This window comes from Eptatretus burgeri, chromosome 11 (genome assembly GCF_056783735.1).
Source record: "Eptatretus burgeri isolate ZD-2024b chromosome 11, Ebu_testis_v1, whole genome shotgun sequence".
In the NCBI taxonomy this organism is placed as follows: Eukaryota; Metazoa; Chordata; class Myxini; order Myxiniformes; family Myxinidae; genus Eptatretus; species Eptatretus burgeri.
In genome coordinates this window covers 78,925,632-78,950,785 of record NC_140971.1, presented here as the reverse complement: position 1 = coordinate 78,950,785, position 25,154 = coordinate 78,925,632, and the positions used below count along the sequence as shown (strand labels likewise).

At 46.2% G+C, this 25,154-nt stretch overlaps 1 protein-coding gene across 3 annotated transcripts in view; it reads left to right on the top strand.

The window, feature by feature from the left end:
• The first annotated feature begins 15,525 nt into the window (after positions 1–15,525).
• The window catches only part of LOC147017450 (phosphatase and actin regulator 2-like), a 113,059-nt gene continuing 103,430 nt past the window's right edge, over positions 15,526–25,154 (top strand). The window contains exon 1 of one of the 3 annotated variants that reach the window (XM_085847119.1): positions 15,526–15,903. The gene's annotated coding sequence lies outside the window, so the exon portion shown is untranslated. Of the gene's footprint in view, positions 15,904–16,096; positions 16,277–16,322; positions 16,342–25,154 lie in introns of those variants that run through there. The other 2 variants (XM_085847118.1, XM_085847120.1) reach the window with 2 other exon arrangements.

The following is a 25,154-nucleotide window of genomic DNA, read 5'->3' as shown; positions in this document are numbered from 1 at the left end:
CACCAAAAGGAATTCATCCTCCCACACTAAAACTGAAGGTAGGTGCTCTAATCATGCTCTTACAGAATCTTGCACCATCAAAGGAGCTCTGCAATGGAACAAGATTGTCAAATAAGTGTCTACAAAGACACATGATCGAGGCCCGTGTAATCGATGGATTGATCTGAGATAGTTCTCATACCATCTGATATACATATACTGGAACAAAACCTCCTTTGTAGCTCTTCGGGCAAAGCTTCTCTGGTGGATGCTAAATCATGGAGGATCGCACTTATAATCCTGTAAAAACTGACAGCCATCTTCACCTTGGTTGCAGTAAAGCACTTTTCCTGCAGAGAGGATAGCTGGCTTACTCTTCTCTTGTGGTAAGGGGTGGAAAGGTGTGCACTTGGACTTTCCATTATTGGGGCATTGTACATTGGCAGGGACATTGACCGTCCACAGGCCCTTACTCTTCTTTCCCAACTCTAAAACTTTGGAACACAACTGGTGCTTGCAGTCACCAATTTAGGTAATATGATGTCTACCATGTATGGTGCAGAGGAGAGATGAACCCAAACTAACATAGCAAATCCCAACACTGTTACTGTTATCATTTTAATCATCGCCCTCGTGACAACTCAGACCCTGGGCAGTATGTTGGTCACTCCTTTCAGAATTTGGGTCATGGTCCTCGTAATTTTTCACCACCCATGGTACTTTGGCACCACAAGTTGGTTGGGAAGGTGTGGTCCCACTTCAGACCTCTGCCTTATTCTTTCCATGGCACCTGAGCTCTTGGGACTACCATGGAGCATCCTTACCAGACTCCAAAGTATGGTAGGCCCCTTCCTTGGTGCTCTTTTATCCATGCTCCCTTTACACTTTCTAACAAGGGTCCTCTACCTCAGTACCCGGGTCTTCAAAATTCATTAAATGATACCCTATGGGCATTTACAGTGGCCTTAACCACTCAAGACCTCCGAAGGCTTGGTGCTTCTCAGCTCCTGCATGAGTGCTACCGATTCGGGCTAAAACTCACAATTACACCAATCACACTTTTGTCAACCAGTATGCAACTTTTCTCCTCTCTATCGTTCTCATCCTTTGACATACCCAATGACCAGCAGATTCCCAGATCCATTGTCCATATCTGCTCAACCTCTCTATCTCACCTGCACTACACTTGAAACTTCTGCCCAGAAGAGGGCACCGTTCTCTCACACATCACCATCCACCCCTCTGCACCACACCTTCAATACAATTTGGCTCATCATGGTCCAAATTCATCCCACCTTGTGGTGTAGGCCAAGGAGGAAGTTTGGTTCAAGTTTCACAAACCGACTGATCATGCCTGATGTTTGGCTGGAGCTGATTTACACAGAAATCTGTAAAACACATTTACGATGCCGACGGTAACTCACCTACTCTTCATGAATGACACCGTGTGGTTTTCAACGTCCACCGGTGAATGCTAGCAGACAGGATACCCAGCTTAATGTCTATCCAAGGAACGATGCACTTTGTGATGCAACACCCTGTCTGTCAAGCACCAATGTTTTTATTCTGGTGAGGCATGGAACCAAAACTATAGAGACAGTCTGACTGACTATGGAAAGCCGTCTCCAGTGGGATTACCAAAGACGACATATTTAAGGACAAAATTTGTACCTTCCTCTTTGATTGTGCAGAAATCGGATGTAACAGATCCACCAGGAGAACCATTGCTGGGGAGACATTTCCGCTTGCTCTTGTCACCTAACCAACTCATCCACCTGGTTTTGTCCTAACTCGTCCACAACTTTTTGAGAAATCATGCTCTATATAGTTTTTGGCCCCATTTCTCAATGGTCAAGAATCACTTGTAAAAATTTTTTTAATTCTTGTATCCGGATCCAGATTCGGATCTTCACCAAAATCGAATCAAATCATTCATGTCACACAGCCAACCTGTCCAGCAGGTTTTGGCCGAAACCGCTCACAACTTTTTCAGATATCCTGCTCACGGACAAACAAACAAGAAACATGTCGTGCAAAGCACAATACTCACGAAATCCATAAAACAAATTTGACCTTAAAAATAATTGATGGCTAAACGAAATGATCAAATTTGCAAATCCTCTTCAAATTTCAAGTCATTCGGATGAAAATTGAGGATTTTATCCATTTCACCTCAGTTGTTGACCTTTGGCCGATGTCGACCTCAAAAATAATTGGTGGTTAAATTCAGTGACCTTATTTGCAAATCCTCTTCAAATTTCAAGTCAATCAGAAAATTGAGGAATTTTAGAATTTTGGCCTATTTTGACCTTTTGACCACAAAAATCAATCGGCTTCTTGCTTATGACCAACTCCACAATTTGGTGGTTTCGTAAAGATGGGTTTAAAATTGTGACATGGAGGCGGTTGAATTCGGCTCGATGCTCATGACAAGAACAAAGCACGAGAGGACCTAAACAAGACACGGCTCTCCACCGAGGTTTTACAAGAATACGTAATTAATGCACCGACTCGCGTTCAAGGTCCAGGTCCTGATCTGGTATTTCAATGGGATACAAAACGTGAACTGTTCAGCCTGGCTGAGGTATGTGCTCTACAGATTGTCTTTCCAGAATTTTTTTATGGAGTTATTAACATGATGTAATGACAGAACTAGCAGGACACTCTTTGACATCGCGATGTCACCAGATATGCCTCCGCCAACATTATTACATCATTATACATACTTGCACCAAGTTTGATTTCAATCCCTGAACCCAGCTTCAAAATTTTAAATAATTCTGGCTGCCAGACCACACATCCAATCAGGTTGAAATTTAAAATATTGTTGCGGTTCTCGGAACCACACGCATACAACAGATAGGTGTCCCAAGACAGTTATTCCATTATTATATTTGTAGATAGTCCCCTTGCTTTTGTTTAGTGGGACAACAAGGGAGTGCGTTGTGATGATCTAATAGCTCGGCTTGCTTGAATCATTTTCTTCTTCATTTCTTCCCAACTCTTCTTCTTTTCTGATTATTCCTGAGGTAAATCAGCCACGTACGCGTTTGCTGTGAGGTGAGGCCTCGTGGAGATCAGCGCGTGCGGCACCGCGGTGAGGGATCTGCTGCACAGAGATCCACGTTACCGGGCGAGCCCTAAACCCGGCGTGTGCGGCAAGTGTGGTGTGCTTGTTGGTGCGGGATTATCGGCTCGAGCTTCCAATGATCTCGGGAAGATTGCCGGTTGCATTAAAAAGGTATACGAATGAATACCTCTTAAGAGGCTGCACAAATGGTGTTTTTCACAACACAGGAAACAGCCAGCATGACGACCACGCTGCACGAAACACCTCCGGAGGCCGATAAAGCCGACTCCACGCCATGTTGGGCGGGACACGAGTGTGCGGATAGAAACGGCTTGTTCCTTTTCAACCTAAATATCCGAAACATATTGGTGTTCGCCCCGCGTACACGCGAGCGGAGTCGTGTAAACGCGAGCGCTGGCCACGTGCGTAATGGGGGAACCACACGCACTGTTTGGAATGTGCCCGGAAACAGACACGTACGCTGCTCATGAGACGTGCACGGATGTTTCCATGATGATGTATCTACGGTCCTCGCTGGCAGCAGCGGATTCTCCATGGATGGTGAACATCTTCTCTTCTCCATGGCCAACAAAGCTGCAATCGAGCCGAGGAATGTAAAGTGCGGGCCCTGTTGGCACGCGCGGAGCAAGCGCGTTGATCGGCGCTGGTCAAACGCCTGAGCGGGCATGCAGGACCCTCGACCGATCGCCCGGGCAAGGCCCGGGGGTTTTTGCAGGACGATTCATGTGCCAATTTCAGTGTGGGCGATTCATGTCATCTCGTGGGGTCGGAGTGCAATATTGCCGCTGTTTGAGATGGCCTTGCCGGAGGCAAAGTGGGGAGGTTTCTGGCCCAAGCTGGCGGGCCACGTGAGGGATCGGGGCCAATCGGAGCACCCGATTCAGGTGATGACGTTACGATTCGGGGTGGCCCCTCCCCGCGAGCTGCAAATCCTGTGAAGGTCGGGGGAGTCCCTCCGTCTCTCTCTTTCTTTTTGAGTTTCTCCGTATCTCTCTTTCCTCGCCTCGACATTGCCACGACCCGCCTCCTGCTGCCCGGACTCCGCCTCCTCGTCTCCGCCCACACGGCGTCGACCCCACCCGCACACCTGGTCTCGCCTACTACTCCGTCCTCGTACTCTGGACTCTGCCCCTTCTCGAATCAAGCTCCTCCTTTACGGTGCCCAATTCTTGGTTCTAAACTCCCTCTTCATCGGGTTTTCTGTGTCTGTGTGTGTGCGTATGTGTGTGTGTCCTAGCACATGTCTGCCTAAGTAAGACTGCAGAAGATTGTTATTATTATTGTTATTAATTTCGTGTTAAGTCTGCTGTGTCCCCTTTTGTAAGTTGATTGTAAATAAATCATTATTAGGAATGTTCCCAGCTCGTTTTTGTCTTTTCTTCCATTGATCCAACATGGTCCGGATCCAAGTTTAGCCGGGACTTTATTCCCAACGATCCGTTCCTTTTAGTTGGTACACCCTTGGCAGTGTCGCTCGGCTGCATCCAATCCGGTAAAGTGATCCGATTCGGTAGAGTGATCCGGTTTGGACAAGGCATACCGAGGGCATGTTCCCCGGTAATTAAACCACGTGATTAATTAGGTAACCCGATTAACCCATAGACGGGAGGACCCGATGTCACGCGGTTGAGTTATTGGCATCCACGGTCAGTTAAGCAGCCCGCCGCGTCACGGAATTATCCGTGTGCGACGGCCAACAATTCCAGGGAGTCTGGTGGGAACAGAGATAGCTCCCCCCACCTAGTGATCTTCTCACCCGACCCCCGGCCCGCAACAATATATATTACCAACGACTACTTGATCATAATTGTGATGTTTCATGTTTATGGATGAAGTGGTTCAAGAGATAGAATTTTTTTTAAAGATTTTCATTCAATCGAGTATGACTGACAAACCATGTGACCTATTAATTATTTGTGAACACCCTGGTATCCACAAGGCTTGGGGAACGTGTGTGAAGTTTCCCCTTGATCTGTGCAGCCGTTCTGGAGAAGATGATTTTAAAAGGTTTTTCGGGTAAATCCAATATAGCTGCCAAGCCATGTGACCTATGATGTCATAGGTGGATAACTTTTTGTTCCTCATGGATAGACGATCATAACTGTAAAGTTTCCCCACTATCTGTTCTGCCGTATCGAAGAAAGAGATTTTTGAAGGTTTTAAAGTAAAAAACAAGATGGCTGCCGAACCACAAATTGATGATATCATCATTTTTTTTCCCCCTACACAATTTTGCCCTCGACCCTGAAAAAAAAATTCCGACTGATCGGATAAAGCGTTTGATATATATATATATATATATATATATATATATATATATATATATATATATATATATATATATATATATATATATATATATATATATATATATATATAATTGACATCATAACGAAGCCCTGTATAATGTCATAAAAAAATCACATTTGTTTCCCATGTCGAGGACTTCACATCTCCCAAGTTTCAATTTTTTCCATGGAGTGGTTTCGGAGATACAGATGTGCAAAGTTTTTCCTTTTTTTAACATGGCTGCCACACCACGCGACATATGACGTCATAATTATCATTCAAGCATTCTACAGGAGTCGTCGCACCTCAGATGAAAATTTCATGTCATTCAGATAAGTGGTTGCAGAGAAAACAGAAAATTACCATGGACGGACATACGTACTGATGGCCACCCCAAAAAACATAATACCACCAGCAACTTCGTCAGCGGAGGCATAAAAACATCAGGAATTCGATTCTGACAAACAGTATCCATTGACAGGGGAAGTTACAAATGACGGAATGAATGAGATAATGGGAATTAAAATATTTGCTTCATTCTTTCAAATGGACCAACTTCTATCCACTCATCCAAACTCTCTCTTCCTCACATGTGGTGACTTCAATTGCCATCATGCCAGTTGGCTGGTTGGTGGGTACCTCCCTCACCTGCCATGGCACTTCAGCAAAGGACTTTTATGATTTATTGGGACCTTACACAATGTCAACTTCCCGACCTGGTTCTTAGGCAACGGTACTCCATCTCTTCTGGATTTGATTTTGAGCAATTTCCCAGAAAATGTCTGCTGTTCTTCTTCTTCTTTTCTTCTCCAATCGGTCCCTCTGTGGGACCAGACCAAAAACTTGCAAGAAGGCAAATATTTTACCGCAATGAACTCCATTGGTCTTTCAAATGTTTGAACTGCGGACATCTTGTCTCTCCATCCAGCTGGAATAAGATGGAGAAGAAACTGGACACAGCATATTCCACTGGTTGGTGCAAGAACAAAGTATAAGTTACTATAAAATGATTCAAGAAGCATTTACTGTCTCCTGACACTATCAACAAATTTTTAAAGGAAGAAAGATGCCAGACCAATCATAGTTCATCGAAGCTTTGCATATCATCTGTCTATAATTCCAGCAGTGTGTGTGTGTGTGTGTGTGTGTGTGTGTGTGTGTGTGTGTGTGTGTGTGTGTGTGTGTGTGTGTGTGTGTGTGTGTGTGTGTGTGTGTGTGTGTGACCGCTGTTTCTCGACAACCTCTGGTCCGATCTAATTGAAACTTGCCAGGCATATTGCTGGGGACCTGAGGATGTGCCTTTTCAAGGTTTGATATTAATCGGACAAGTGCTTCCCAAGTTATAGACATTTATTTACCAACCATTGACAGGCTGTTAGGGTTAGTCAAAAGGGCGGAGGAGCTCCTTGTGAGCCAACGGCCATCCATATCTAGTGCCCAACTGTGTCTGCGGACGTCCTCCTGCAGTTGGGTTACTTCTTATTAGGAGGTTGGTGGCAGGATTTGCACTCCAGCCACCGTAAAACGCTTCATTCCGCAAAACGCAAAAACGCAAAAAAATCTGAAAACCCACTCCGTGGGAGTACCTCCTGTGCAGCTTCCCTTCGCAGGGCAGCTCACCGGATGATGGGATTGGGGCAAAGCCTTCGGGACCCCCAATCTTTGATAGGAGGGAAACCACGGGGTAACATCCCTGGGTCAGATTGCGGGAGAGTGTGTCGGAGTGGTGCTGAGGTGTCGTCCACCAGACGGCGGTCTCCTTGGGTTAACCTGAGGCGGTCCCTTCGGGTGGGTGCCTGGAATGTCCTATCCCTAAGAGAGGATGATCACCTGTCTCTGTTATCATCTGAGCTCAAGCGTTTGGACATCGGGATTGCAGCTCTCTCTGAGGTTCGGAGACCGGATTGCGGCGAGATAATGGTGGGTGGTTACACCTACTATTGGTCTGGTCGCTCTGATGGTGACCATACCCAAGGAGTTGCTGTAGCTGTGTCCAATAAGCTGACCCCAATGATAATTGAGGTAACACCGGTCAACGAGCGTATTATGAGATTAAGGATTCGTCACTCCTTAGGTGTCATTTCCCTGGTCTCTATTTATGCTCCGACTGAGGCGAGTGATCTTACCGTGAAGGACACATTCTACGCCACACTCGAGTCTGTGGTTGATCAGTGCCCCAGACGAGATACACTTCTAGTCTGGGGGATTTCAATGCATCGACTGGAACTGATAGGGATGGTTATGAGGTGTGTGTTGGTCCCCATGGGTCAGGAACTATGAACCAGAATAGCACTAAGTTCCTTGACTTTGCAAGAAGTCATGGACTTAGGGTGGCTGGTTCATGGTTTCAGCGCCCGCAAGCTCATCGCTGGACTTGGTATTCCAACGCTGGCGGTGTGGCAAAGGAGATTGACCATGTCCTCATTGACGGTCGTTGGAGGATGATCCAGAACTGCAGGGTCTACCGGAGTGCTCAGTTCCTCAATACTGACCACAGGCTTGTTGTAGCAACTCTAAAGCTGCACCTTAAATCCTGGAGAATGGTACCATCCCAGCCTAGGCTGGATGTTGCCAAGCTCAGGGATGAGAGAGTAGCTGAGGAGTTTGCGAACAGGCTGAGTGGACACTTGGGGGGTCTGGGTGCTTTGGGGGGTCCTGAAGAGTTGTGGAACACCTTCAAGACCACCGTCCTTGATGTTGCCGGTGGATGCCTTGGAGTTCACCGCAGGGCAAAGAAGAATTTTGTCTCTCAAGGGACACTGGATACCATTGACCAGAGTCGCAGGGCCAGGCTGAATGGCAGAGCTGAGCTGTTCAGGGAGCTGAGGCGTAAAACTGTACGTGCACTGAGGGTGGACAAGGAGGCCTATGTGCGAGGAATCTGTGAGGGGGTAGAGCATCACCTGTGGACAGGTGATTCTCGTCCCGCTTACAGGGGAATTCCCGCATTACGTTCATCCAAGCCCATCCCTCGGAGCACTGCAGTTCGAGCAGAGAGTGGTAGGCTCTTGACAGAGGAGTCTGAAGTGAAGGCCCGCTGGGCCGGTTACTTCGAGCGGTTGTACCAGGCTGATCCCCCAGCTGTCGAGTTGGACGTCAAGGGTGTTACAATCCCTGTTGCTGACCCTCGAATCAACTGTGGTCCACCATCGCTTGTGGAAACACGGGCTGCGGTGAACCAGTTGAAACGGGGCAAAGCTCCAGGGATCTGTGGCATCCATGCCGAACTTCTCAAGGCTGGTGGAAATGCTGCACTCGCGTCGTTGCATGCAGTTTTGTGCTCTGCCTGGAACACAGGCATCATCCCAACTGACTGGAAGAGGGGCCTTGTTGTCCCTCTCTGGAAAGGGAAGGGTGATCGCCAAGACTGCAACAACTACCGAGGGGTGACGCTGCTCTCAGTGCCGGGCAAGGTCTTTGCTCGGATAATTCTCGATAGGGTTCGCCACCATCTGCTTGAGCACCAGCGTCCAGAGCAGTCAGGCTTTACACCAAAGAGGTCAACGATTGACCGTATCCTTGCACTTCGTGTCCTCACCGAACGCAGACGAGAGTTTCGGCAGGGGCTGCTTGCAGCCTATGTTGATCTCTGTAAAGCGTTCGATTCAGTGAATCGGGATGTCCTCTGGAGGATTCTTGGTCTTCGTGGGGTGCCACCGAAACTGATCGATCTGATGTCTGAACTCTACTCTGGTACTGAGAGTGCTGTGAAGTGTGGTGGTACCGCCTCTGACTTATTTCCAGTTGTTACTGGAGTTCGTCAGGGATGTGTACTTGCCCCCACACTTTTCAGCACTTGTATGGACTGGATTTTTGGGAGGATGTCGGAGAGATCAAGTTGCGGTGCATCGTTTGGCAATGTCAAGATCTCGGACCTTGATTTTGCAGATGATGCAGTCATCTTTGCGGAGACTTTAGACATCCTCTTGGGGCCCTCGAGGTGCTGAATGAGGAGTCGGAGCCGTTGGGATTACGGATTTCTTGGGTCAAAACAAAGATCCAGGCTTTCGGTGACATCTTGGATGCTGCTGTCCTGTCTGTGTCTGTTTGTGGTGAGGATGTTGAGGTCGTGGATAGATTCACTTACCTTGGCAGTGATATTCATGTCTCCGCAGGTTGTGAGCCGGAGGTCAATAGACGTCTGGGTCGGGCCTGGGGAGTCATGGATTCACTGGATCATGGGGTGTGGCGCTGCCGGTACCTGTGCGGGAGGACGAAAGTCCGAGTCTTCAGGTCCTTGGTACTTCCAGTCTTGCTCTATGGGTGCGAGACTTGGACTTTGACCAAGGATCTGAGACGGAGACTTAATTCCTTTGGTACCAGGTCTCTTCGGAGAATCCTTGGCTATCGCTGGTCGGATTTTGTGTCCAACGAGCGGTTGCTGAGAGAGACTCGGATGAGATTTGTTACCTGCATAGTCCGTGAGCGTCAGCTGCGGCTGTATGGACATGTGGCTCGTTTTCCTGACGCTGATCCTGCTCACCAGATTCTCTCAGCGAGGGAGTCTCATGAGTGGAGGAGGCCAGTGGGCCGACCACGTGCCTCATGGTTGCAGCAGGTTGACCATCATCTCAAGGAGATGGGGATGGGCCTGGCATCTGCCTGGGGGATGGCCAGACGGAGGCCCCTGGAGTACCGGCGGAAAGTGGACGCAGCGACGCGCTGTTCTGGCACATGCTCCCATACCTGACCTGACCTGATTGACAGGACACGTTGCTGCGTAGGCATGGCCGATGGGGAAGAGAACCTCAGCCGCGTTCCCCATTACAGGTTACAACGTATGGACTTCCGGACAGTGATGAGTTAGTGTATTCTAATAATTTCTCGATTTCTTATTCGCATTTACAGATAAACACAATGCCCCAATCCAGTCGTCGTTTACGAGAGCGAAGGAACGGCCTGTGTGGTTGTTTGAAAGTTTTTTTTTTTCTCTTCTCTTCTCTTTGTGTTTTTCCTTGCGATGACATTGTGAAAAGGCAAAATATGTTGGTGCTAATTGAATAATTGGCCATTAAAACTAAATTGCGAATAATCGTAACTGCGATATGCAAACTTCCGGATAGTGAGGACTTAACTTCCGGACTTCCGGATAGTGACGACTTACTGTATTCTTTCTCGATTTTTTCTTGATTTATCGACTTACTGTATTCTTTCTTTCTCGAATTCTGTACTTTCTCGATTTTTTTTCTCGATTTTTTTTCTCGATTTTCTTAAACACAATGTCCCAATCCAGTTGCGTTTACGACAGTGAAGGAACGGCCTGTGTGGTTGAATTTTTTTTTTTTTTGCACGTACGGCCACGCACGTACGGGCATGCGAGAGAGAAGGAACGGCCTGTGTGTTTGTTTCTGGCACGCGGTTTGAAAGTTTTTTTTTTGCATGTATGGCCACGCACGTACGGGCACGCGGGAGCGAAGGAATGGCCTATGTGGTTGTTTATGGCACACGGTTTGAAAGTTTTTTTTTTTGCATGTATGGGTACGCGAGAGCGAAGGAATGGCCTATATAGTTGTTTATGGCACGCGGTTTGAAAGTATTTTTTTTTTGCATGTACGGCCACGCATGTACGGGCACACAAGAGCAAAGGAATGGCCTATGAATTTGTTTATGGCACACGGTTTGAAAGTTTTTTTTTTTGCATGTATGGGTACGCGAGAGCGAAGGAATGGCCTATATAGTTGTTTATGGCACGCGGTTTGAAAGTATTTTTTTTTTGCATGTACGGCCACGCATGTACGGGCACACAAGAGCAAAGGAATGGCCTATGTGGTTGTTTATGGCACGTGATTTGAAAGTTTTTTTTTTTGCATGTACGGCCACGCATGTACGGGAACACACATACGGGCATGCACTAGTAATACTAAAAACCACAACAATCTCATCTGTGAGTGTGATCATCTAATCTGTGAGTGATTTGAAATCGATGTTTATTGACATATACTGATTAAAATCGAATCCTGCCAAGCTAATTTATAAATACAAAAATAGAACCACTGGATCTGGAGGTTATCTGGGCCATGACCGAATGCCTTAACCTAAATTTGGTAGAATTCTGACTGGTGATTTGGAGAAGAAGATTTTTGAAGGAATTTATACGATTTTCACAAAAATTGACACACTTTCAGTCAAGTGATCGGAATGACCGGCAATTTAACATCTCTGTCCTGGCCTCATGTTGAAACCCAAAATTGGTAGCATTCTGACTGATTGATCAGGAGAAAAAGATTTTGGAAGGAATTTGCAGGACTGCCATTTTGACACACTTTTGGTCATGTGATCAGCATGGCCTCCACAATTTAATGTCAGGACCCTATCCTAATGCTGTCACCCCAATTTGGTAGCATTCTGATTGGTGGGTCTGGAGAAAATTTTTGAAAAATTTACTAAGTTGGCCATTTTGACATACTAAAAATCATGTGACCAGAACGAGCTTTGCAATTCCTATTACCAGTCAGGAGAGGAACATTGCTGCAAAATTTCAACCGGATCAGCCAGGAGTTTGGCCGGAGAAGTCGAAAAAGGAGACGGACGGACGGCATGCGATGGCAATACCTTATCTGGAATGTAAATTCCAGATAAGGTAATAATAATGCCTCTGAGAAATCTGCATAAATAAACAAAGAAAATTGACACAAGTTAAGCCCTTTGTTGTTTCAAACCATACCTGGGTTCTTTATAGTTGCCGATCCAAGCATGCTCGATCACCTCCTGCTGGAATTCCTGCACTGATGATGACGTCACAAGTAGGCAGGCCTCTGATGTTGGTGGACCAGAGGAAAAAGAAAGGTATGAATGTGCACAACAAGGGGATCATGAGGGTGGGGAGAACGTAGTGTGATTGAGCAAGGTGTAGGGATGAAGGTGTCGGCTCGATTGAGGTGAGAGGCAAGAGGAAGCCAAACGGTGTTGAGAGGAAAAGGTGGAGCAGTTTGTGTTCCATTAGTACAAAATGGTTTATGTTTGTGAACCATGAGTGATCTTGGTAAAGTGGTCGCACCTGTCATGACTGGGGTGAAGAGCTGGGTTACTGAATGCTTCGAAGAAGGTGGTACTGTACCTTTGTGACAAAATGAGGTGAGTGAGCTTACATATTGGCCAGGAAGGGAAAAGTGAACAAAGGGAGTGTACCTGAAGGAAGATGAGTGTCAGAGGCAGGAGAAGAAGCAGCAAAGGATAAGACGGATTTACAGGATAAGACACGTGGGTTTTCAGCACAAATACAGGATACATGAATGAAGAAAAAAAAAAAATATTTTTTTTTTTGGATGAGCAGGCATAAAAACTTCTCAAAACAATTGAAATTCAAAAAGTGACATCATATCATGTGAACCCATCCACTGGGATAGTCTTTATAGAGGATGCCATGATGGCTTTGTGGGGCATCTCTACTGTTTCTCGATAGAAAAAAAGCACTTTTCTAAAACCGTCTCGATGTGCCACCACACCGAGGTACAAATGTCAGGTCAGGTGAGCTGCAATGAGGTGAGGCAACCACAACCATCTGTACAAGGCTCAAAACCATGTGATCATCCGTAAGAATAGGGACTGATGGAATGACAGACATGAGGTTCGGCGTTGCATATTATCTCCACGACAATCATCAAGTCCTACCATTTTCAATAAATAGAATGAAAGAGAGATTGCAGTGAATTTGGATTTTAAAAATAATGTATCTTCCTCGAATGTCCTGCAAATTTAACAGAAAATCAATAATTCTTCCCCTTTCCCATTTGTGGATCAAAGAGCTGAGATCATCCCAGGTCAAGAAAATATTGGAGAGTTTCACAGTGAAAAACTTACTCCCTGTTTAGTATGGTTTAAAAGCATCCATAAAGTAGAGAATACACAACCCCTGAGGAATCGGTTAAAAACCATGAGATTTGATTCACACCCACATCACACACCATTCCTGATTCCAACAACAGCATTATATGGATATGAAGGAGTTAACAACATTCTCAAACTTCTTTCCTAATTCGTTTTCATCATGACCGGAATGCTGGGCTGCCTGCGTGATCCCCTTAAACCCCAATCTTTTCAATCCTGTGAACAAACTTCAGCTGCAGCAGACCAAATATCATTTTAACCAAGTCTGGTCACAATCCCATCAGCAGTTTCAGAGAAGAAGTTGCAAGTATTTATGGACGGACTGACGGACGGATGAATAACAAGCCATCCCATAAGCTCCTTGGAACTAGATTCCAGGTGAGCTAACAAGATATCTGTAATCACAAAGTGATCGCCAAGGGTAAGCCTACCCTTGGCGATTGCCCATGACTTACCCTTGGCTCTCAATCCAATGATGGCCATATTTTGTTCGGACCACCAAATGACCTTGACGTTCAACATTTTGGGGAAGAATGCAGATTAAGAAAATGTGTCCCCATCTACCATCTATCCATGAAAATCAACGTCAAGGAAATCAGAGGAAAAATATTCAAGTTCTAATCAAAAGGTGTTTTTAGCTCGCCTGTTCGAACAACAGAGAGCTATAGCGATACCCCCGGCGTGAGCGTGAAAATGTTAAAGTTTTTGGTGCAACTTATTTTTTCCTTTCTAATGTTTTTATCTACCAAACTATTTTTTATACGCCTGATATATATATATATATATATATATATATATATATATATATATATATATATATATATATATATATATATATGTATATATATATATATCGGGGCGTATTATGTGATACCGGTCGTCCGTCCGTCCGTCCGTCGTTCCTGTCCGCACTCAAACTCCCAAAGTTTTCAACTTTCACGTTTCATATTTGGTACATAGGTACAGACTGTAGAGACGGTGTGTCACGACATACATTTGTCATCTAAAGTGGTTGCCATGGCAACCAGGATGCTGTTTTCCATCCATTCCTGTCCGCACTCTAACTCCCAAAGTTTTCAACTTTCACGTTTCATATTTGGTGCATTGGTACAGACTGTGGAGACGGTGTGTCATGACATACGTTCGTCATCTAAAGTGGTTGCTATGGCAACAAGGATGCTGTTTTCCATGTAGTAGCACAATTCTGTATATACCTTCTTGTTCGGGCGTATATTGTGCTCACTTGCGCTCTTGTTACTGATTACAATATACAAATACATATATTGCTTTAAAATTATTTGGATCAGACTTCACTGCAATGCTTTATAAAAAATATGAATTATTAGAGGAGTCTTTTAAAAACGATAAATGTATAAACGGGCGAGCATTGGGTGGCTTTGACACCAACTCTGGTTTGTTAATTCATTCACAATCTGAAAAAAGTAGGTCAACGACACAAATCCATTACCAGGTGCACAACTTCAGTCCAGGTATGCTATGATGTTGCAAGAACACCTTGGAAAGCCAAGCGTTCTTTGAGATTCCACAATGGCAAAATTAAGCGATGACAAAAACTGCATTTTTTTTTTCAGACTGTCATTTAACCTTGACCTTTAACTCAGGTAGGTATGAACCTACCAGTCAAGTTTCATCAAAATCGGTTGACTTCTCTGGCCTCCAGAGCTGTCCATTACATACATACAGATAGACGGAAAACCTGAGAATAACGGTAGTCTCGCGACCACCCAACACACACACACACACACACACACACACACACACACACACACACACACACACACACACACACACACACACACACACACACACACACACACACACACACACACACACACACACACACACACACACACAACATTATTGGATTACATACTATGAACTGATGGAATGAATGAATGAGGTGTTGATGTCCCAAATAGCCTCTTATGTTAAAGTGCCTTGTGTCGATGGTAAAACAACGCAAAGACTTCAACTATTTTATATGCCTGGCTTGAAAATTCACACACGAAATTGTTGACTTTGCACTATTTTATACTAAGTCTTTGCAGGTATTGATTTAACTAAGTTTTGTTTCATAAGAGTATTTTCAGCATCGCCGACTTGACCGGTAATTATCGGCCATGTCGTATTCATCGATTGGAACTTTCCGTTTTTTTTTTTTCATTTTCTCGATTCGTCGTGTCATCGCATCACAATACCTCCGAAATTACGTTTAATTGTCACGTCAATATAAATTCTCTGAATGTCCGAGTAGATTTTGGCATTGTTGAAACATGACATAATTTCTTCAGCGTTCACCCCCTCGTTGTGCATGATGACGTCATTGCTCACGCGCCATTCCCTAACCCTCCTTCGTCTTGGGTGCAAACTCCAAACTAACGAGATAATTTTTAGATTGTATAATTCGAGGGTATAATGGGGGTAGACTGTAGTCGTGTGAAACGAATTATTTAGTTATTCATGAGAACGTTTAAAGTTAAAGTACGAAATCTTCTCACAAAGTAAGTTGTTGTCGCTTGTTTCAGTTTCCAAACCCCACTCAGGACGACATTTACGTCGGCTACACATTTTATCTTTCTTGTCGTCTTCAATTCTGAGCTTATCGGGAAAAAAAAACCACTTGATATGGGAACGGAGTCGTTGGAGGTGCTCCAAATCCGCGGTGACGTCACCAGATAATCCGTCATTGGCAAATGGTAAGTTCTACACTGTTGCACCGTGTTTGGTCCGACGTGGTGAGGTTTAGTTCCGGCCGTGCCGTGTTTGCCATTGCTCGGAAACTTGAATGAGTCAACGAGATAACATTTGGACACGCCCACCCCGGGCTTGGATCTGAAGTGGTATTATTATTATTATTATTTTTTTTTACTTCGGGAGCTTCGTCTCTTTGTACTTCCTGAGCTCTGTGGGAGGATGAGGTGAGGCTCAGGGAGTCTGCTCCTTGGAGTCACGTTATGAAGTATTGATCATACGGGGCCGTGGGTGGAGCCTCCTCCTGGAGAGAGAGAGAGAGAGACTCGGGACGGGACGGGACGACGTTTTGGCGCCTTGTTCACCTTTGTCGCTCAGGTGATCTGCGGCCTTTCGTTGCTCGTTCCACGGTGGATGCGATTTGCATCGCACATTCCTGGAAAGTAAATAAATCGAGTCACACACGTTGTTTACTTGGTACAGGGACGATGAATGCAATGTTGAGCTCCATGTTGGCTCTTGACTCTTCAGAATGAGATTGCAGAGGTTGTTTTGTGTGAGGAATTCAGTTTGGATTTGTAATAACGTAAATGATACGACTTTGTGTGTGTGTGTGTTTTATATAGATATATGTATTATATCTATGATTACTTTGTATACACTGTCGAGGCTCGTGTAAGAGCTAAAAATTATTATTTCCAAGAATTGTGCTTTGTGTTCGAAAACCGATTTGTCTCGGGTGAAAATTCGCCCTGACCTTACACCGCCTCGGGAATGGAAATTCGTCCTGACCTTACACCGCCTCGAGAGTGAAAATTCATCCTGACATTACACCGCCTCGAGAGTGAAAATTCATCCTGACATTACACCACCTCGAGAGTGAAAATTCATCCTGACATTACACTGCCTCGAGAGTGAAAATTCGTCCTGACCTTACACCGCCTCGGGAGTGAAAATTCATCCTGACATTACACCGCCTCGAGAGTGAAAATTCGTCCTGACCTTACACCGCCTCGGGAGTGAAAATTCATCCTGACATTACACCGCCTCGAGAGTGAAAATTCGTCCTGACCTTACACCGCCTCGGGAGTGAAAATTCATCCTGACATTACACCGCCTCGAGAGTGAAAATTCGTCCTGACCTTACACCGCCTCGGGAGTGAAAATTCATCCTGACATTACACCGCCTCGAGAGTGAAAATTCGTCCTGACCTTACACCGCCTCGGGAGTGAAAATTCATCCTGACATTACACCGCCTCGAGAGTGAAAATTCGTCCTGACCTTACACCGCCTCGGGAGTGAAAATTCGTGTCCTGACCTTACACCGCCTCGAGAGTGAAAATTTGTCCTGACCGTACACCGCCTCGAGAGTGAAAATTCGTCCTGACCTTACACCGCCTCGGGAGTGAAAATTCGTCCTGACATTACACCGCCTCGAGAGTGAAAATTCGTCCTGACCGTACACCGCCTCGGGAGTGAAAATTCGTCCTGACCTTACACCGCCTCGAGAGTGAAAATTCATCCTGACATTACACCGCCTCGAGAGTGAAAATTCATCCTGACATTACACCACCTCGAGAGTGAAAATTCATCCTGACATTACACCGCCTCGAGAGTGAAAATTCGTCCTGACCTTACACCGCCTCGGGAGTGAAAATTCATCCTGACATTACACCGCCTCGAGAGTGAAAATTCGTCCTGACCTTACACCGCCTCGGGAGTGAAAATTTGTGTCCTGACCTTACACCGCCTCGAGAGTGAAAATTTGTCCTGACCGTACACCGCCTCGAGAGTGAAAATTCGTCCTGACCTTACACCGCCTCGGGAGTGAAAATTCGTGTCCTGACCTTACACCGCCTCGAGAGTGAAAATTTGTCCTGACCGTACACCGCCTCGAGAGTGAAAATTCGTCCTGACCTTACACCGCCTCGGGAGTGAAAATTCGTCCTGACATTACACCGCCTCGAGAGTGAAAATTCGTCCTGACCGTACACCGCCTCGAGAGTGAAAATTCGTCCTGACCTTACACCGCCTCGGGAGTGAAAATTCGTCCTGACATTACACTGCCTCGAGAGTGAAAATTCATCCTGACATTAGGCCAAAAAAAAAAAAATGTTGCATTGGCGTAACGGGTCACTGAAAAATAGGGTAGGTAGGTAGGGATTTTTTTTCTTTTTTTTTTAATAAATCCCTCCCAAAATCTCCCTCGGCTCGAGTACCCCCCCTTTTTGTCGGAGACCCCCCCCCACTCAAAAAAAAACTAGTACAGTGAACCTTGCCTAAATCGAACTTGCATAAGTCGAATAATCGCCTAAGTCAAAGATCTTATCAAGTTCTCTTCTCTTTATATTCTTTTGTTTTTACACCTTTAAATCTAAGCTATTTCTTCAGTCCTAACAGATTCGACTTAGACAAGGTTGACTGTAGTTTTTACAACAGCCAGTGGCGTACTGTCGTACATGGTAGACAAAGCATTGGAGGGGCAGAGCATTGTTCACGAACAACACTCTGCCCCTCCAATGCTTTGTCTACTGAGTACAACGGTACACCACTGACAACAGCTCTAAGATGTGTAAATTCTATCGTCAGATGCCAGGAAATCCCATATGGTCCATTGGGACCATACTCTGTACAGAGCGTTGGTGCTGCCGAAGCAGTCTCCTTGGCTATTGGGCACAATCCTGGACAGGTCGCCACTCTGACGCAGGATACTTGAATGACTCTGTCATCCCAGCAAGCTGGTACTCATTTTGCCGACCTCGGAAGGCTGGCAGGCTGAGTCAACCCCCTGGTGAATTAATTCAGCGGGCAACGAGGCTTGAACTCAGGACCCTCGGATCCCAAGCCGCCACCCTAACCACTGAGCCAACACCAGGCAAATCCCATATGAAGACCCTTTAAATATTTTTTTTTTCCCTGGGGGAGGCCCCCCAAACTTCTTGCTGGGGCTCGGGCCTTTCGCCTTTGGCGGATGAAGCCCCCCTTTCCCCAAGATCCTGAATCAGCCCCTGCCAAGCCTGAGATATCTCAGGCACCATCTCCAGGGGAATACACAAGATGCTGGTTTATAGCCTTTTCGGTGCTGTTCACACATATATCAACATTTTTAATAGCAAATACAGTGAACTCTGCCGAAGTCAAACCTCTCTAAGTCAAATAATCGCCCAAGTTGAAGTAATTTTTTTAACAAATCATGCAAAACATGTCTTTACCTCTGGTAAGACAAATTTCTTCTAAATCGAACAGATTTTTGTGGTCCCAAGAGACGACGAAGCGATAACCGAAGTCGTCTAAGATAGACACCTTTTCCGCCGCCAAAACGTCCGAAAAGGACCCTCCATCACTGCTAGACGCTTGCACGGAGGAAAGTATTGGAGCAGTGTCACAATTTACGTCTGCAATTCCCTGAATGATATCTCCAAGCCTCGCATCTTTGTCGCATTTTCGTAAGACGCTGAACAGTTTTTAGGCCCAAGCATGCCAGTAATCTTGATAGAGTACGCGGCCATGTTGGAAACAACAGACGACGTACTGATCGAGCGAGGCGCAATATCTCTCCCTCGTACAGATGATATGCAGAGCCGTTTCGCACACTCACACACACACACACACACACACACACACACACACACACACACACACACACACACACACACACACACACACACACACACACACACACACACACACACAGCGAGCTAAACTATGACATATGCATAGCGCAGCGTGCAGCGGGTTCTGTCCGAAACACTTCCGGGTTTTTGCGATCGCGATCGCAATCAACAAGATACTTGATATCGATTAAAAAAAAAAAAACCGTAGGGTCGGCGGAATTTTTAGGGTCGGGCGGGTTACGCCAATGCAACATTTTTTTTTTTTTTTGGCCTTACACCGCCTCGAGAGTGAAAATTCATCCTGACATTACACCGCCTCGAGAGTGAAAATTCGTCCTGACTTTACACCGCCACGAGAATGAAAATTTGTCCTGACCTTACACCGCCTCGAGAGTGAAAAGTCTTCCTGACATTACACTGCCTCGAGAGTGAAAATTCGTCCTGACTTTACACCGCCACAAGAGTAAAAATTCGTCCTGACCTTACACCGCCTCGAGAGTGAAAATTTGTCCTGACCTTACACCGCCTCGAGAGTGAAAATTCGTCCTGACATTACACCGCCTCGAGAGTGAAAATTCATCCTGACATTACACCGCCTCGAGAGTGAAAATTCATCCTGACCTTACACCGCCTCGGGAGTGAAAATTCGTCCTGACCGTACACCGCTTCGAGAGTGAAAATTCGTCCTGACCGTACACCGCTTCGAGAGTGAAAATTCGTCCTGAACGTACACCGCCTCGAGAGTGAAAATTCGTCCTGACATTACACCGCCTCGAGAGTGAAAATTCGTCCTGACATTACACCGCCTCGAGAGTGAAAATTCGTCCTGACCGTACACCGCTTCGAGAGTGAAAATTCGTCCTGACCGTACACCGCTTCGAGAGTGAAAATTCGTCCTGACCTTACACCGCCTCGGGAGTGAAAATTCGTCCTGACATTACACCGCCTCGAGAGTGAAAATTCATCCTGACATTACACCGCCTCGAGAGTGAAAATTCGTCCTGACATTACACCGCCTCGAGAGTGAAAATTCATCCTGACCTTACACCGCCTCGAGAGTGAAAATTCATCCTGACCTTACACCGCCTCGAGAGTGAAAATTCGTCCTGAGCATACACCGCCTCAAGAGTGAAAATTCGTCCTGACCGTACACCGCCTCGAGAGTGAAAATTCGTCCTGACCTTACACCGCCTCGGGAGTGAAATTTCGTCCTGACCTTACACCGCCTCGAGAGTGAAAATTCGTCCTGACCGTACACCGCCTCGAGAGTGAAAATTCGTCCTGACCTTACACCGCCTCGAGAGTGAAAATTCGTCCTGACCTTACACCGCCTAGGGAGTGAAAATTCGCCCTGACCTTACACCGCCTCGAGAGTGAAAATTCGTTCTGACTTTGCACCGCCTCGAGAGTGAAAATTCGTCCTGACCTTACACCGCCTCGAGAGTGAAAATTCGTCCTGACCTTGCACCGCCTCGGGAGTGAAAATTCCTCCTGATATTACACCGCCTCGAGAGTGGAAATTCGTCCTAACTTTAAACCGCCTCGAGAGTGAAAATTCGTCCTGACATTACACAGCCTCAAGGGTGAAAATTCGTCCTGACCTTACACCGCCTCGAGAGTGAAAATTCGTCCTGACATTACACCGCCTCGAGAGTGAAAATTCATCCTGACATTACACCGCCTCGAGAGTGAAAATTCATCCTGACCTTACACCGCCTCGGGAGTGAAAATTCGTCCTGACCGTACACCGCTTCGAGAGTGAAAATTCGTCCTGACATTACACCGCCTCGAGAGTGAAAATTCATCCTGACATTACACCGCCTCGAGAGTGAAAATTCGTCCTGACCGTACACCGCTTCGAGAGTGAAAATTCGTCCTGACCGTACACCGCTTCGAGAGTGAAAATTCGTCCTGACCGTACAACGCTTCGAGAGTGAAAATTCGTTCTGACTTTGCACCGCCTCGAGAGTGAAAATTCGTCCTGACCTTACACCGCCTCGAGAGTGAAAATTCGTCCTGACCTTGCACCGCCTCGGGAGTGAAAATTCCTCCTGATATTACACCGCCTCGAGAGTGGAAATTCGTCCTGACCTTGCACCGCCTCGAGAGTGAAAATTCCTCCTGATATTACACCGCCTCGAGAGTGGAAATTCGTCCTAACTTTAAACCGCCTCGAGAGTGAAAATTCGTCCTGACATTACACAGCCTCAAGGGTGAAAATTCGTCCTAACCTTACACCGCCTCGAGAGTGAAAATTCGTCCTGACCTTACACAGCCTCGGGAGTGAAAATTCGCCCTGACCTTACACCCCCTCGAGAGTGAAAATTCGTTCTGACCTTGCACCGCCTCGAGAGTGAAAATTGGTCCTGACCTTACACCCCCTTGAGAGTGAAAATTCGTCTTGACCTTGCACCGCCTCGAGAGTGAAAATTCATCCTGACCTTACACCCCCTCGAGAGTGAAAATTCATCCTGACATTACACCGCCTCGAGAGTGAAAATTCGTCCTGACCTTACACAGCCTCGGGAGTGAAAATTCGCCCTGACCTTACACCCCCTCGAGAGTGAAAATTCGTTCTGACCTTGCACCGCCTCGAGAGTGAAAATTGGTCCTGACCTTACACCCCCTCGAGAGTGAAAATTCGTCTTGACCTTGCACCGCCTCGAGAGTGAAAATTCATCCTGACCTTACACCCCCTCGAGAGTGAAAATTCGTCCTGACATTACACCGCCTCGAGAGTGAAAATTCGTCCTGACCGTACACCTCCTCGAGAGTGAAAATTTGTCCTGACCTTACACCGCCTCGAGAGTGAAAATTCGCCTTGACCTTACACCGCCTCGAGAGTGAAAATTCGTCCTGACTTTACGCCACCTCCAGAGTGAAAATTCGTCCTGACTTTACACCACCTCGAGAGTGAAAATTCATCCTGACATTACACCGCCTCGAGAGTGAAAATTCGCCCTGACCTTACACCGCCTCGAGAGTGAAAATTCATCCTGACTTTACACCGCCTCGAGAGTGAAAATTCGTCATGACCTTACACCGCCTCGAGAGTGAAAATTCGTCATGACTTTACACCGCCTCGAGAGTGAAAATTCGTCATGACCTTACACCGCCTCGAGAGTGAAAATTCGTCCTGACTTTACACCGCCTTGAGAGTGAAAATTCGTCCTGACTTTACACCACCTCCAGAGTGGAAATTCGTCCTGACTTTACACCACCTCGAGAGTGAAAATTCGTCCTGACTTTACACCGCCTCGAGAGTGAAAATTCGTCCTGACTTTACACCCCCTCGAGAGTGAAAATTCGTCCTGACTTTACACCCCCTCGAGAGTGAAAATTCGTCCTGACTTTACACCGCCTCGAGAGTGAAAATTCGTCCTGACTTTACACCGCCTCGAGAGTGAAAATTCGTCCTGACCTTACACCGCCTCGAGAGTGAAAATTCGTCCTGACCTTACACCACCTCGAAAGTGAAAATTCGTCATGACCTTACGCCGCCTCGAGAGTGAAAATTCGTCCTGAGCTTACACTGCCTCGAGAGTGAAAATTCGTCATGACCTTACGCCGCCTCGAGAGTGAAAATTCGTCATAACCTTACACCGCCTCGAGAGTGAAAATTCGTCATGACCTTACACCACCTCGAGAGTGAAAATTCGTCCTGACCTTACACCGCCTCGAGAGTGAAAATTCGTCCTGACCTTACACCACCTCGAAAGTGAAAATTCGTCATGACCTTACGCCGCCTCGAGAGTGAAAATTCGTCCTGAGCTTACACTGCCTCGAGAGTGAAAATTCGTCATGACCTTACGCCGCCTCGAGAGTGAAAATCCGTCATAACCTTACACCGCCTCGAGAGTGAAAATTCGTCATGACCTTACACCGCCTCGAGAGTGAAAATTCGTCATGACCTTACACCGCCTCGAGAGTGAAAATTCGTCATGACCTTACACCGCCTCGAGAGTGAAAATTCGTCCTGAGCTTACACCGCCTCAAGAGTGAAAATTCGTCATGACCTTACGCCGCCTCGAGAGTGAAAATTCGTCATGACCTTACGCCGCCTCGAGAGTGAAAATTCGTCATGACCTTACGCCGCCTCGAGAGTGAAAATTCGTCATGACCTTACGCCGCCTCGAGAGTGAAAATTCGTCCTGACATTACACCGCCTTGAGAGTGAAAATTCGTCATGACCTTACACCGCCTCGAGAGTGAATATTCGTCCTGACCTTACACCCCCTCGAGAGTGAAAATTCGTCCTGACCTTACACCCCCTCGAGAGTGAAAATTCGTCCTGACCTTACACCGCCTCGGGAGTGAAAATTCGTCCTGACCTTACACCGTCTCGAGAGTGAAAATTCGTCCTGACATTACACCGTCTCGAGAGTGAAAATTCGTCCTGACCTTGCACCGCCTCGAGAGTGAATATTCGTCCTGACCTTGCACCGCTCGGGAAGTTTGTCTGTGTAACGAGCTTCACGGTAAAGTTTCTCAAAAAAGGAGCGCCGTCTCAAGATCGTCCCTTCCGTCACCACGACGACGTTCCGTTGTTAACCTTTTAATGAAAGAAAAACAACAACTGCATTGAATGTGCGGTTGCATTTTGCAGTGTTATCTCTTCCGAGCCATTCCAAGTCAAACTTACAAAGTTTGGATCTTTGCTTTCTGCTTTGGGGAAAATAAACATTCAGGAGCATCGTCTTTCTTTCAAGGTTGAAGTCAAATCAAAAGCTTTGCTTGCTTTTTTGATTCCCTGCACTGCGGATGTGACTTGCGGCTCTGAGAGTCTGATGTGACGTTTGCTGGTCGCATATTCGCACACTGTGTGCACAGGTATTTTTTATCGGTTCAGTCAATTCTGCTCCAGTTGGGTCGGCCAAGAGATCCTGTTATTCTTTGTGTCTGCCTTGCCAAATGAACGTATTTGGCAAGTGTCAGGAAAGGTAAGCTGAGGGGCATGCGTTTCCAGGTAATAAGGTCGCTGTCGTATTGTTAAAGGAATTGAGTTACAATCTAGCATTATGAATCTATGATGACGCATGAAAGCCTCTGGCAAACTGTGTGAACATGAATAGGTAAAGTCACAAGATGTTGGGAGAAAGAGAGAGTGCATTGTCAGATTTGCCCTGATAGTCTATGGGCCAGAACCAATACACGACTTGCGAAATGACATATGAATGCTTTCACACACATGTGCAGTGTGTATGTTTTCGGTGACCTGTTTCTGCTCGCCATGCTCTTTTAACCTGCCGTTACTCGCATGGAATCTTTACTTGAACTTAACTATTTCCCATAATTTTCAGCCTTTAAATGAATTGGTGGCAATTTCAAAATGGTTAACCATAATTGTTGTGTTCCTGGATACAAATCGGACTCGCAAAAATGTAAGAAATATCCGTGGATGAGACTGAGAGGTGTTGAGTTACTATCATTTACATTTAATACAAGCGAGTGGCCAGGGGTGTAGCCCAGCTGGAGCGCACAGGAGCGGCGCTCCGCCATCTCAATCCATCCCAGGTGGAGCTTAGTTAATAGGAAACTCAAAGGGCACTCTTCAACATCGCCGCATCTGCCTTCCCCCACATTATCACATAATTATACATCCTGGTACCAACCTGATACACACTTTACATTCCTGAACCCA